The sequence below is a fragment of the Salmo trutta genome, chromosome 11 (genome assembly GCF_901001165.1).
Source record: "Salmo trutta chromosome 11, fSalTru1.1, whole genome shotgun sequence".
NCBI lineage: Eukaryota > Metazoa > Chordata > Actinopteri > Salmoniformes > Salmonidae > Salmo > Salmo trutta.
Window position 1 is genome coordinate 21,545,627 of NC_042967.1, and position 15,007 is coordinate 21,560,633.

A 15,007-nucleotide genomic window follows, 5' to 3' on the forward strand; every position below is an offset into this window, starting at 1 on the left:
GTTGTTTTCTGTCTTGTGTGTTCACCTGGCAGAACTGTTGACTTTTGTTTTCTTGTGTTATTTAAAGTGATTCATTAAAGTTAATATGAGCACTTACAACGCTGCATCTTGGTCCCCTCTGTCAGACGATCGTTACAGGTGTCTTGTCCTTCTAGATTCCATGTTAATATTAGATAAAGTATAAAACAGAGAGGTGTCTTGTCCTTCTAGATTCCATGTTAATATTAGATAAACTATAAAACAGAGAGGTGTCTTGTCCTTCTAGATTCCATGTTAATATTAGATAAACTATAAAACAGAGAGGTGTCTTGTCCTTCTAGATTCCATGTTAATATTAGATAAACTATAAAACAGAGAGGTGTCTTGTCCTTCTAGATTCCATGTTAATATTAGATAAACTATAAAACAGAGAGGTGTCTTGTCCTTCTAGATTCCATGTTAATATTAGATAAAGTATAAAACAGAGAGGTGTCTTGTCCTTCTAGATTCCATGTTAATATTAGATAAAGTATAAAACAGAGAGGTGTCTTGTCCTTCTAGATTCCATGTTAGATAAAACAGAGTAGAGAACAATAATGTAGAGTACAATAATAGACAGGAAATGTCTTTAATCTCAGTTGAATTATTTATTGAATTAGCAGGAAGTACACATTGTTTATGTTCAGAATAATAAAAGCACAAGAAGCAAACATACTGTATACCTGATAAACATATACAGTCATTTTAAATGTATTTAGATGTGTAAAACTTATCAGTAATTGATTGACAGTGGCTATTGAATGATATTATACCCCTATTTTACACCTCATTGTTTGACATATGAATAAATTATTGTGTGTCAGCTTGTGGAGCGGACATGAGTCGGTCATGATTGGTTACTCATGGTCACGTGATGAGGTAGCCCCGCATGCGACTCAAAATCAGTATGAGCTTTCCTCTCAGCCCAAAATTGAATTTCCTATTTGTCTAATTAAGACTTTGGTTTCTCCTGCGTGAGACTCTAGTTCACATAACTGTCTTTTTATGTGTGTGTGTGTGTGTTTGTATGCGTTTCTCTCCTACCTGTAGTTCAGAGTACAATTCTATCAAATCCCACCAGTCTTCAGACCATCATTAACATACAGTAGAGAGTTAATTAATCAGCAGTGCAGAGAAAGTACTTATGAGAAGCCTATTTCTCACAGATCCATTTTTGTGAAAAGGAACAATCATAATCCCTCCATACTCCATGGTCTGGGGATATGTAAGCAATTTCCCCACAGTTCTGGTCTGTAACACCATCAGGCTCTCCACTCCACCAATACCTGCAGTAAAAACAACACATAGTTAGACTGACCACTCTCTCTGAACCTAGAGTATGAACAACACAGAATCAGTCCTACTCACCTTCCACTGTGGTCAGTGTTATTACGGATCAGTAGTCTCTTACCTTGGGGTGGTCAGTGTTATTAGAGAGCAGTAGTCTCTTACCTTGGGATGGTCAGTGTTATTATAGAGCAGTAGTCTCTTACCTTGGGGTGGTCAGTGTTATTATAGAGCAGTAGTCTCTTACCTTGGGGTGGTTAGTGTTATTATAGAGCAGTAGTCTCTTACCTTGGGGTGGTCAGTGTTATTATAGAGCAGTAGTCTCTTACCTTGGGGTGGTCAGTGTTATTATAGAGCAGTAGTCTCTTACCTTGGGGTGGTCAGTGTTATTATAGAGCAGTAGTCTCTTACCTTGGGGTGGTCAGTGTTATTATAGAGCAGTAGTCTCTTACCTTGGGGTGGTCAGTGTTATTAGAGCAGTACTCTCTTACCTTGGGGTGGTCAGTGTTATTATAGGGCAGTAGTCTCTTACCTTGGGGTGGTCAGTGTTATTATAGAGCAGTAGTCTCTTACCTTGAGGTGGTCAGTGTTATTAGAGCAGTAGTCTCTTACTTTGGGGTGGTCAGTGTTATTAGAGCAGTAGTCTCTTACTTTGGGGTGGTCAGTGTTATTATAGAGCAGTAGTCTCTTACCTTGGGGTGGTCAATATTATTAGAGCAGTAGTCTCTTACCTTGGGGTGGTCAGTGTTATTTTAGAGCAGTAGTCTCTTACTTGGGGTGGTCAGTGTTATTATAGAGCAGTAGTCTCTTACCTTGGGGTGGTCAGTGTTATTATAGAGCAGTAGTCTCTTACCTTGGGGTGGTCAGTGTTATTATAGAGCAGTAGTCTCTTACCTTGGGGTGGTCAGTGTTATTATGGTACAGTAGTCTGTTACCTTGGGGTGGTCAGTGTTATTAGAGCAGTAGTCTCTTACCTTGCGGTGGTCAGTGTTATTATAGTACAGTAGTCTCTTACCTTGTGGTGGTCAGTGTTATAGTACAGTAGTCTCTTATCTTGCGGTGGTCAGTGTTATTAGAGCAGTAGTCTCTTACCTTGTGGTGGTCAGTGTTATTAGAGCAGTAGTCTCTTACTTTGGGGTGGTCAATGTTATTATAGAGCAGTAGTCTCTTACCTTGCGGTGGTCAGTGTTATTATAGAGCAGTAGTCTCTTACCTTGTGGTGGTCAGTGTTATTAGATCAGTAGTCTCTTACCTTGGGGTGGTCAGTGTTATTATAGTACAGTAGTCTCTTACCTTGCGGTGGTCAGTGTTATTATAGTACAGTAGTCTCTTACCTTGCGGTGGTCAGTGTTATTAGAGCAGTAGTCTCTTACCTTGGGGTGGTCAGTGTTATTAGAGCAGTAGTCTCTTACCTTGCGGTGGTCAGTGTTATTATACAGCAGTAGTCTCTTACCTTGGGGTGGTCATTGTTAGAGCAGTAGTGTCTTACCTTGCGGTGGTCAGTGTTATTATACAGCAGTAGTCTCTTACCTTGGGGTGGTCAGTGTTATTACAGCAGTAGTCTCTTACCTTGGGGTGGTCAGTGTTATTATAGTACAGTAGTCTCTTACCTTGGGGTGGTCAGTGTTATTAGAGCAGTAGTCTCTTACCTTGGGATGGTCAGTGTTATTACAGCAGTAGTCTCTTACCTTGGGGTGGTCAGTGTTATTATAGTACAGTAGTCTCTTACCTTGGGGTGGTCAGTGTTATTAGAGCAGTAGTCTCTTACCTTGGGGTGGTCAGTGTTATTATACAGCCGTAGTCTCTTACCTTGGGGTGGTCAGTGTTATTATAGAGCAGTAGTCTCTTACCTTGGGGTGGTCAGTGTTATTATAGAGCAGTAGTCTCTTACCTTGGGGTGGTCAGTGTTATTAGAGCAGTACTCTCTTACCTTGGGGTGGTCAGTGTTATTATAGGGCAGTAGTCTCTTACCTTGGGGTGGTCAGTGTTATTATAGAGCAGTAGTCTCTTACCTTGAGGTGGTCAGTGTTATTAGAGCAGTAGTCTCTTACTTTGGGGTGGTCAGTGTTATTAGAGCAGTAGTCTCTTACTTTGGGGTGGTCAGTGTTATTATAGAGCAGTAGTCTCTTACCTTGGGGTGGTCAATATTATTAGAGCAGTAGTCTCTTACCTTGGGGTGGTCAGTGTTATTTTAGAGCAGTAGTCTCTTACTTGGGGTGGTCAGTGTTATTATAGAGCAGTAGTCTCTTACCTTGGGGTGGTCAGTGTTATTATAGAGCAGTAGTCTCTTACCTTGGGGTGGTCAGTGTTATTATAGAGCAGTAGTCTCTTACCTTGGGGTGGTCAGTGTTATTATAGAGCAGTAGTCTCTTACCTTGGGGTGGTCAGTGTTATTATGGTACAGTAGTCTGTTACCTTGGGGTGGTCAGTGTTATTAGAGCAGTAGTCTCTTACCTTGCGGTGGTCAGTGTTATTATAGTACAGTAGTCTCTTACCTTGGGGTGGTCAGTGTTATTAGAGCAGTAGTCTCTTACCTTGGGGTGGTCAGTGTTATTAGAGCAGTAGTCTCTTACCTTGTGGTGGTCAGTGTTATTAGAGCAGTAGTCTCTTACTTTGGGGTGGTCAATGTTATTATAGAGCAGTAGTCTCTTACCTTGCGGTGGTCAGTGTTATTATAGAGCAGTAGTCTCTTACCTTGTGGTGGTCAGTGTTATTAGATCAGTAGTCTCTTACCTTGGGGTGGTCAGTGTTATTATAGTACAGTAGTCTCTTACCTTGCGGTGGTCAGTGTTATTATAGTACAGTAGTCTCTTACCTTGCGGTGGTCAGTGTTATTAGAGCAGTAGTCTCTTACCTTGGGGTGGTCAGTGTTATTAGAGCAGTAGTCTCTTACCTTGCGGTGGTCAGTGTTATTATACAGCAGTAGTCTCTTACCTTGGGGTGGTCATTGTTAGAGCAGTAGTGTCTTACCTTGCGGTGGTCAGTGTTATTATACAGCAGTAGTCTCTTACCTTGGGGTGGTCAGTGTTATTACAGCAGTAGTCTCTTACCTTGGGGTGGTCAGTGTTATTATAGTACAGTAGTCTCTTACCTTGGGGTGGTCAGTGTTATTAGAGCAGTAGTCTCTTACCTTGGGATGGTCAGTGTTATTACAGCAGTAGTCTCTTACCTTGGGGTGGTCAGTGTTATTATAGTACAGTAGTCTCTTACCTTGGGGTGGTCAGTGTTATTAGAGCAGTAGTCTCTTACCTTGGGGTGGTCAGTGTTATTATACAGCCGTAGTCTCTTACCTTGGGGTGGTCAGTGTTATTATAGAGCAGTAGTCTCTTACCTTGGGGTGGTCAGTGTTATTATAGAGCAGTAGTCTCTTACCTTGGGGTGGTCAGTGTTATTAGAGCAGTAGTCTCTTACCTTGGGATGGTCAGTGGGGTGCCGTCCACCCATTTCCAGGTCCCCTCAGTAGCAGAGTCAGTCAGACCAATCCAGGCATATTTGACTGATTCAAACCCATTGATGAATGTCTGTTGTGGCACAGGAAAAGCATTGTTAATAATACATCATAGACAAATACAAAAAGTAGCTCTCTGTCTCTTTCTCTGTCTGTCTCTCTCTCTCTCACCTGTTCCTTTTCACTGTTAATGATCACCAGATCTGCTCCTCTCTCCAGACAGTCCTGTCTACTCTCCTCCCAGGATTTCCCCTCAGTAGAGAGGTAGTAACAGCTGCAGCCAAACCTTCTCCATCCTTCAGGACAGGACCCTAGAAGTTTGACATTTACCATATTTGACACTTTAATGTAATGAAAAATAAGAAAAACATGACACAGATAAAGCTAATGAACCCTTCCAATGAGCTGATTGAGATTCCACCTTGCAGCTTTAGGAAATAATTAATATGTTCTGGTGATTTCCCACAGCAGTCGTTTGTGTGAATTGCCTGTTTGCCTTTAGCTGTTACACTGAACAAAAATATAAACACAACATGCAACCATTTCAAAGATTTTACTTAGTTTCAGTTCATATAAGGAAATCAGTCAATTTAAATTAATGAATTAGGCCCTAATGTATGGATTTCATATGACTGGGAAAACAGATATGCATCTGTTGGTCTCAGACACCTTAAAACCTGTTAAGGTATAGGGGGCAGTATTTTTACGGCCGGATGAAAAGCGTGCCCAGAGTAAACTGCCTAATACTTGGGCCCAGAGTCAAATATTTGCATATTATTAGTAGATTTGGATAGAAAACACTCTGACGTTTCTAAAACTGTTTGAATGATGTCTGTGTATAACAGAACTCATACGGCAGGCAAAACCTGAGAAATATCCAACCAGGAAGTGGGAGATCTGACACTTGTAATTTTTCAAACCATTGCTTATGAAACTACAGTGTCTGTGGGGTCATTGTGCACTTCCTAAGGCTTCCACTAGATGTCAACAGTCTTTAGAAAGTTGTTTGAGGCTTCTATGGTGAATTTTCAGGGAATAACAGCCGGTTCAAACAGTGGACTGTCCGAGGTCATGTAGTCACTTCATGCGCATTCACGCATTGGCTAGCATTTTTATTTTTCTTCTGTAATGAATACGCTATTGTCCGGTTGGAATATTATCAACTTTTTATGTTAAAAACACCCTAAGGATTGATTGTAAACATCGTTTGACATGTTTCTACAAACGGTAATAGAACTTTTGAGCTTTTCGTCTATTGAATTGCGCTCCCGCATCGTGCCTTTGGAATAGTGTTCTGGATGCGCCAACAAAACGGAGGTATTTGGACATAAATTATGGACTTTATCAAACAAATTAAAATTTATTGTGGAAGTGGGAGTCCTGCGAGTGTATTCCGCCGAAGATCATCAAAGGTAAGAAAAGATTTAACACTAATCTAGAATTTTATTGATGCCATGACTTGACGGGTAGCTGTATAGCTTGCATTGATGGCTGAGTTCTGTACTCAGAATATTGAACAATGTGCTTTCGCTGAAAAGCTATTTTAAAATCTGACACAGCGGTTGCATTAAGGAATAGTATATCTATAATTCTTTAAATAATTGTTATATATTTTGTCAAAGTTTATGATGAGTATTTCTGTAAACGAATGTGCACATTCACCGGAAGTTTTGGGAGGCAAACATTTTCTGAACATCATGTGCCAATGTAAAATGTTTTTTTTTGATATAAATATGAACTTGATCGAACAAAACATACATGTATTGTGTAACATGATGTCCTATGAGTGTCATCTGATGAAGATCGTCAAAGGTTAGTGCTTCATTTTATCTGTATTTCTGGGTTTTGTGACGCCTCTCCTTGCTAGGAAAATGGCTGTGTGGCTTTTCTTGTTTAGGTGGTGTGCTAACATAATCTAATGCTTTGCTTTCGCTGTAAAGCCTTTTTGAAATCGAACAATGTGGTTGCATTAAGGAGAAGTGTATCCTTAAAATGGTGCAAAATAGTCGTATGTTTGAGAAAATTGAATTATGAGATTTCTGATGTTTTGAATTTCGCGCCCTGCTATCCCATTGGCTGTTGGCTAGGGGTCCCGCTGGCGGAATGGGGTTCCGCTAGCGGAACGTCTTAAAGGTAGGGGTGTGGATCAGAATACCACCATTTGTCTCATGCAGCGTGACACATCTCCTTCACATAGAGTTGATCAACCTGATTGTGTCCTGTGGAATGTTGTCCCACTCCACTTCAATGGCTGTGAAAACTTGATGGATATTGGCGGGAACTGGAACACGCTGTTGTACATGTCAATCCAGAGCATCCCAGACATGCTCAATGGGTGACATGTCTGGTGAGTATTCAGGCCATGGAAGAACTGGGACATTTTCAGCTTCCAGGAAATGTGTACAGATCCTTGCTACATGCAGATGAGCTTCCCTGAGACGATTTCTGACAGTTTGTGCAGAAATTCATCGGTTGTACAAACACATAGTTTCCTCAGCTGTCCGGGTGGCAGGTGAATTTGTCAGATGTAGAAGTCCTGAGCTGGCGTGGTTACACATGGTCTGCAGTTGTGAGGCCGGTCGGACGTACTGCCAAATTCTCTAAAATGACGTTGGAGGTGGCTTAATGTAGAGAAATTAACATAAAATTCTCTGGCAGCAGCTCGGGTCGACATTCTTGGATTCACCATAAAAATTGCATGCTTCCTCAACTTGAGACATTGATGGCATTGTGTTGTAGACAAAACTGCACATTTTAGAGTGGTCTCTTATTGTCCCCAGCACAAGGTGCACCTGTGTAATTATCATGCTGTTTAATCAGCTTCTTATGCCACACCTGTCAGGTGGATGAACTATCTTGGCAAAAGAGATATGCTCACTAACAGAGAAGTAAACAAATTTGTGCACAACATTTGAGCTGTTTGTGCATATGTAACATTTCTGGGATATTTTATTTCAGCTCATGAGACCAACACTTTACATGTTGTCTTTTATATTTTTGTTCAGTGACATTTTCAAGTTAAACATAACTTTGCAACTATTATTTATTCCCACATTGAATATGTAGGTAGCTTTGCACGAGCCTTGTCTTGTGAGTGGCCAGAACAGCTCATTGGATCTAGTCTTCTGCTCCTGTTTCTGTAGTGTGAGGCAGCTTGATGTACAAGTAAACACTTCCAATGTATCTGACATCTCTAGTCTCTTCTAAAATTACTAATTATAAAACTGGGTCAATGAATTACATTACACTTCAGATCCCCCCAGTTTCTACACAGATCGGAAAATGCCCCTTACATGTGGAACAATTTACAAAAAACTATTAGAATTGATGGTCAAAAAATAGATTTCTGATCTTTTAAATGTTAACTGTGATTGTTTTTCTTAAGGCGTATATGTATTGTGTCTGTGTAGTTGTGCATACAGTGGCAAGAAAAAGTATGTAAAACCTTTGGAATTACCTGGATATCTACATAAATTGGTCATCAAATTTGATCTGATCTTTATCTAAGTCACAACAATAGACAAACACAGTGTACTTAAACTAATAACACACAAATTATTGTATTGATATTGAATACATAATTTAAACATTCACAGTGCTGGTTGGAACAAGTATATGAACTCCTGAGCTAATAACTTCTCCAAAAGCTAATTGGATTCAGGAGTCAGATAACCTGGAGTCCAATCAATGAGATGAGATTGGAGATGTTGGTTAGAGCTGCCCTGCCCTATAAAAAAAGACTCACAAAATTTGAGTTTGCTATTCACAAGAAGCATTGCCTGATGTGAACCATGCCTCGAACAAAAGAGATCTCAGAAGACCTAAGATTAAGAATTGTTGACTTGCATAAAGCTGGAAAGGGTTACAAAAGTATCTCTAAAAGCCTTGATGTTCATCAGTCCACGTTAAGACAAATTGTCTATAAATGGAGAAATTTCAGTGCTGTTGCTACTCTGCCTAGGAGTGGCCATCCTGCAAAGATGACTGCAAGAGCACAGAGCAGAATGCTCAATGAGGTTAAGAAGAATCCTAGAGTGTCAGCTAAAGACTTACAGAAATCTCTGGAACATGCTAACATCTCTGTTAACGAGTCTACGATACATAAAACACTGAACAAGAATGGTATTCATGGGAGGACACCACGGAAGAGGCCACTGCTGTCCAAAAATAAACATTGCTGCACGTCGGAAGTTTGCAAAAGTGCACCTGGATGTTCCACAGCAAAAATATTCTGTGGACAGATTAAACTAAAGTTGAATTGTTTGGAAGGAACACACACTATGTGTAGAGAAAAAGGCACAGCACCAACATCAAAACCCCATTCCAACTTTAAAGTATGATGGAGGGAACATCATGGTTTGGGGCTGCTTTATCGCCTCAGGGCCTGGACTGCTTGCTATCGCCAACGGAAAAATGAATTCCGAAGTTTATCAAAACATTTTGCAGGAGAATGTAAGGCTATCTGTCCGCCAATTGAAGCTCAACAGAAGTTGATGCAACAAGACAATGACCCAAAACACAGAAGTAAATCAACAACCGAAAGGCTTCAACAGAAAATACGCTTTCTAGAGTGGCCCAGTCAGTCCTGACTTCAACCTGATTGAGATGCTGTGGCATGACCTTGAGCGGTTCACACCAGACATCCCAAGAATATTGCTGAACTAAAACAGTTTTGTAAAGAGGAATGGTCCAAAATTCCTCCTGACCATTGTGCAGGTCTGATCCTCAACTACAGAAAACGTTTGGTTGAGGTTATTGCTGCCAAAGAAGGGTCAACCAGTTATTAAATCCAAGGGTTCACATACTTTTTCCATCCTGCACTGTGAATGTTTACACGGTGTTCAATAAAGACATGAAAACGTATAATTGTGTGTTAAAAGTTTAAGCAGACTGTGTTTGTCTATTGTTGTGACCTAGATGAAGAACAGGTAAAATGTTAGGACCAATTTATGCAGGAAGCCATGTAATTCCGAAGGGTTCACATACTTTTTCTTTCCACTGTATGTGTGTTTTTATTTGTATTGAAAACAGGGCTCTACTGCAAATGAGACCTTGGTCCTAGTTGATCCTGTTTAAATAAAATTATTTTTTATAAAGTACACCCGCTGGACGCTAGTCTATCGTAGGACCTTATCTCCTTAATGCTGAGTGCCAAGCAGACACTCATCGGGTAACATTTTTACAGCCTTTCATATGACTCGGTAGGGGATCGACCTCCCAAACATACAATCTCAGGGTGGACACTAACCACAAGGCCACTGGTGAATTCTAAAAGATGCCACAGTGAATGATAAAAGATGTAGAACTACATTATATATATATATATATATATATATATATATATAACTTCCTTGACTGACAAAACAAAATCTGAGGGAGTTCTAGGTAGGTAGTTCTGATGACCTCCTGTGGCATGTCTTGAGCGCCACAGCAAAACCCAGTTCCTGTAATTTGTTACTGTTCCTAATGGCCACAGTTAGCGCTGACAATACTTCTTGAGTATGATTGGGTGTGCAATAACAGGTCAACTACCAAAACGGTGGGGGGGCTGTCCTTACCGTTGATCTTCCAGTTCAGTCTATCTGTCTCCTTCTGTAGCTGGTCACGTTCCATAGTTGTAGTGTTCAGACTCTTCCTCAACTTGTCTCTCTCTTTAGTCCAGGTATTTAGACTATTCTGCAACTGGTCTCTCTCAGTGGTCCTGGTATTTAGACTATTCTGCAACTGGTCTCTCTCAGTGGTCCTGGTATTTAGACTATTCTGTAACTGGTTTCTCTCAGTGGTCCAGGTATTTAGACTATTCTGTAACTGGTCTCTCTCAGTGGTCCTGGTATTTAGACTATTCTGTAACTGGTCACTCTCAGTGGTCCTGATATTTAGACTATTCAGTAGCTGGTCTCTCTCTTTAGTCCAGGTAATTAGACTATTCTGCAACCGGTCTCTTTCTGCATCTGTAAAAGGGAAAAGTCAATCAAAATGTGTAACAGTCAAAACATTGACTTCAAATTTTTATTTTATTTTTTCACTTACAGGAATCCCACAGGCCTATGATGACAGCCAGTAGAACACACACTACAGCAACACTGGAGGGTCTCTTCCACCACTGAAAATGTACTGAATAACAAGTTATTAAAGTCAGATAATTGGTCATGTGTTTTACTGTATCAATGTTTTATTTGAGCTGGATCCTGCAGAAACAGGAACAGCACCTCTGTTTTGGACTGATGGATTCCAGAACCTATTTGTTTGGATCCGCTACCTTTCTTGGCATGAAAAATAATTGTTACTGTTAGCAATGTAAAAATTTGAATTACAGCGCTCAAAGTTAATTTGAGTTTCCTCAATATTAACAGAGGGTACTGTAGGTAGGGGTAAGGTAGAGGCAGGTAGTCTCAATATTAACAGAGGGTACTGTAGGTAGGGGTAAGGTAGAGGCAGGTAGTCTCAATATTAACAGAGGGTACTGTAGGTAGGGGTAAGGTAGAGGCAGGTAGTCTCAATATTAACAGAGGGTACTGTAGGTAGGGGTAAGGTAACAACAGGTAGTCTCAATATTAACAGAGGGTACTGTAGGTAGGGGTAAGGTAGAGGCAGGTAGTCTCACTATTAACAGAGGGTACTGTAGGCAGGGGTAAGGTAGAGGCAGGTAGTCTCAATATTAACAGAGGGTACTGTAGGTAGGGGTAAGGTAACAACAGGTAGTCTCAATATTAACAGAGGGTACTGTAGGTAGGGGTAAGGTAGAGGCAGGTAGTCTCACTATTAACAGAGGGTACTGTAGGCAGGGGTAAGGTAGAGGCAGGTAGTCTCAATATTAACAGAGGGTACTGTAGGTAGGGGTAAGGTAACAACAGGTAGTCTCAATATTAACAGAGGGTACTGTAGGTAGGGGTAAGGTAGAGGCAGGTAGTCTCAATATTAACAGAGGGTACTGTAGGTAGGGGTAAGGTAACAACAGGTAGTCTCAATATTAACAGAGGGTACTGTAGGTAGGGGTAAGGTAACAACAGGTAGTCTCAATATTAACAGAGGGTACTGTAGGTAGGGGTAAGGTAACAACAGGTAGTCTCAATATTAACAGAGGGTACTGTAGGTAGGGGGAAGGTAGAGGCAGGTAGTCTCAATATTAACAGAGGGTACTGTAGGTAGGGGTAAGGTAACAACAGGTAGTCTCAATATTAACAGAGGGTACTGTAGGTAGGGGTAAGGTAGAGGCAGGTAGTCTCAATATTAACAGAGGGTACTGTAGGTAGGGGTAAGGTAGAGGCAGGTAGTCTCAATATTAACAGAGGGTACTGTAGGTAGGGGTAAGGTAACAACAGGTAGTCTCAATAATAACAGAGGGTACTGTAGGTAGGGGTAAGGTAGAGGCAGGTAGCCTCAATATTAACAGAGGGTACTGTAGGTAGGGGTAAGGTAACAACAGGTAGTCTCAATATTAACAGAGGGTACGTAGGTAGGGGTAAGGTAGAGGCAGGAAGTCTCAATATTAACAGAGGGTACTGTAGGTAGGGGTAAGGTAACAACAGGTAGTCTCAATATTAACAGAGGGTACTGTAGGTAGGGGTAAGGTAACAACAGGTAGTCTCAATATTAACAGAGGGTACTGTAGGTAGGGGTAAGGTAACAACAGGTAGTCTCAATATTAACAGAGGGTACTGTAGGTAGGGGTAAGGTAACAACAGGTAGTCTCAATATTAACAGAGGGTACTGTAGGTAGGGGTAAGGTAACAACAGGTAGTCTCAATATTAACAGAGGGTACTGTAGGTAGGGGTAAGGTAACGACAGGTAGTCTCAATATTAACAGAGGGTACTGTAGGTAGGGGTAAGGTAACAACAGGTAGTCTCAATATTAACAGAGGGTACTGTAGGTAGGGGTAAGGTAACAACAGGTAGTCTCAATATTAACAGAGGGTACTGTAGGTAGGGGTAAGGTAACAACAGGTAGTCTCAATATTACAGAGGGTACTGTAGGTAGGGGTAAGGTAACAACAGGTAGTCTCAATATTAACAGAGGGTACTGTAGGTAGGGGTAAGGTAGAGGCAGGTAGTCTCAATAATAACAGAGGGTACTGTAGGTAGGGGTAAGGTAACAACAGGTAGTCTCAATATTAACAGAGGGTACTGTAGGTAGGGGTAAGGTAGAGGCAGGTAGTCTCAATATTAACAGAGGGTACTGTAGGTAGGGGTAAGGTAGAGGCAGGTAGTCTCAATATTAACAGAGGGTACTGTAGGTAGGGGTAAGGTAACAACAGGTAGTCTCAATATTAACAGAGGGTACTGTAGGTAGGGGTAAGGTAACAACAGGTAGTCTCAATATTAACAGAAGGTACTGTAGGTAGGGGTAAGGTAACAACAGGTAGTCTCAATATTAACAGAGGGCACTGTAGGTAGGGGTAAGGTAGAGGCAGGTAGTCTCAATATTAACAGAGGGTACTGTAGGTAGGGGTAAGGTAACAACAGGTAGTCTCAATATTAACAGAGGGTACTGTAGGTAGGGGTAAGGTAGAGGCAGGTAGTCTCAATATTAACAGAGGGTACTGTAGGTAGGGGTAAGGTAACAACAGGTAGTCTCAATATTAACAGAGGGTACTGTAGGTAGGGGTAAGGTAGAGGCAGGTAGTCTCAATATTAACAGAGGGTACTGTAGGTAGGGGTAAGGTAGAGGCAGGTAGTCTCAATATTAACAGAGGGTACTGTAGGTAGGGGTAAGGTAGAGGCAGGTAGTGTCAATATTAACAGAGGGTACTGTAGGTAGGGGTAAGGTAACAACAGGTAGTCTCAATATTAATAGAGGGTACTGTAGGTAGGGGTAAGGTAGAGGCAGGTAGTCTCAATATTAACAGAGGGTACTGTAGGTAGGGGTAAGGTAGAGGCAGGTAGTCTCAATATTAACAGAGGGTACTGTAGGTAGGGGTAAGGTAGAGGCAGGTAGTCTCAATATTAACAGAGGGTACTGTAGGTAGGGGTAAGGTAACAACAGGTAGTCTCAATATTAACAGAGGGTACTGTAGGTAGGGGTAAGGTAGAGGCAGGTAGTCTCAATATTAACAGAGGGTACTGTAGGTAGGGGTAAGGTAGAGGCAGGTAGTCTCAATATTAACAGAGGGTACTGTAGGTAGGTGTAAGGTAGAGGCAGGTAGTCTCAATATTAACAGAGGGTACTGTAGGTAGGGGTAAGGTAGAGGCAGGTAGTCTCAATATTAACAGAGGGTACTGTAGGTAGGGGTAAGGTAGAGGCAGGTAGTCTCAATATTAACAGAGGGTACTGTGGGTAGGGGTAAGGTAACAACAGGTAGTCTCAATATTAATAGAGGGTACTGTAGGTAGGGGTAAGGTAGAGGCATGTAGTCTCAATATTAACAGAGGGTACTGTAGGTAGGGGTAAGGTAACAACAGGTAGTCTCAATATTAACAGAGGGTACTGTAGGTAGGGGTAAGGTAACAACAGGTAGTCTCAATATTAACAGAGGGTACTGTAGGTAGGGGTAAGGTAGAGGCAGGTAGTCTCAATATTAACAGAGGGTACTGTAGGTAGGGGTAAGGTAGAGGCAGGTAGTCTCAATATTAACAGAGGGTACTGTAGGTAGGGGTAAGGTAGAGGCAGGTAGTCTCAATATTAACAGAGGGTACTGTGGGTAGGGGTAAGGTAACAACAGGTAGTCTCAATATTAATAGAGGGTACTGTAGGTAGGGGTAAGGTAGAGGCATGTAGTCTCAATATTAACAGAGGGTACTGTAGGTAGGGGTAAGGTAACAACAGGTAGTCTCAATATTAACAGAGGGTACTGTAGGTAGGGGTAAGGTAACAACAGGTAGTCTCAATATTAACAGAGGGTACTGTAGGTAGGGGTAAGGTAGAGGCAGGTAGTCTCAATATTAACAGAGGGTACTGTAGGTAGGGGGAAGGTAACAACAGGTAGCCTCAATATTAACAGAGGGTACCGTAGGTAGGGGTAAGGTAACAACAGGTAGTGTCAATATTAACAGAGGGTACTGTAGGTAGGGGTAAGGTAGAGGCAGGTAGTCTCAATATTAACAGAGGGTACTGTAGGTAGGGGTAAGGTAACAACAGGTAGTGTCAATATTAACAGAGGGTACGTAGGTAGGGGTAAGGTAGAGGCAGGTAGTCTCAATATTAACAGAGGGTACTGTAGGTAGGGGTAAGGTAACAACAGGTAGTCTCAATATTAACAGAGGGTACTGTAGGTAGGGGTCAGGTAGAGGCAGGTAGTCTCAATAATAACAGAGGG

General features: G+C 41.5%; 1 protein-coding gene and 1 long non-coding RNA gene across 2 annotated transcripts in view; one reads left to right on the plus strand and one right to left on the minus strand.

Annotated features, from left to right (window-relative positions):
• Nucleotides 1–15,007, minus strand: part of LOC115202448 (fibronectin-like) — a 198,606-nt gene that overhangs the window by 48,357 nt on the left and 135,242 nt on the right. The window lies entirely within an intron of this gene.
• LOC115202473 (uncharacterized) overlaps nucleotides 1–15,007 on the plus strand; it is a 96,502-nt gene that overhangs the window by 274 nt on the left and 81,221 nt on the right. The window contains exon 2 of the long non-coding RNA XR_003879992.1: nucleotides 139–523. This is a non-coding gene — a long non-coding RNA (uncharacterized LOC115202473). The remainder of the gene's footprint in view (nucleotides 1–138; nucleotides 524–15,007) is intronic.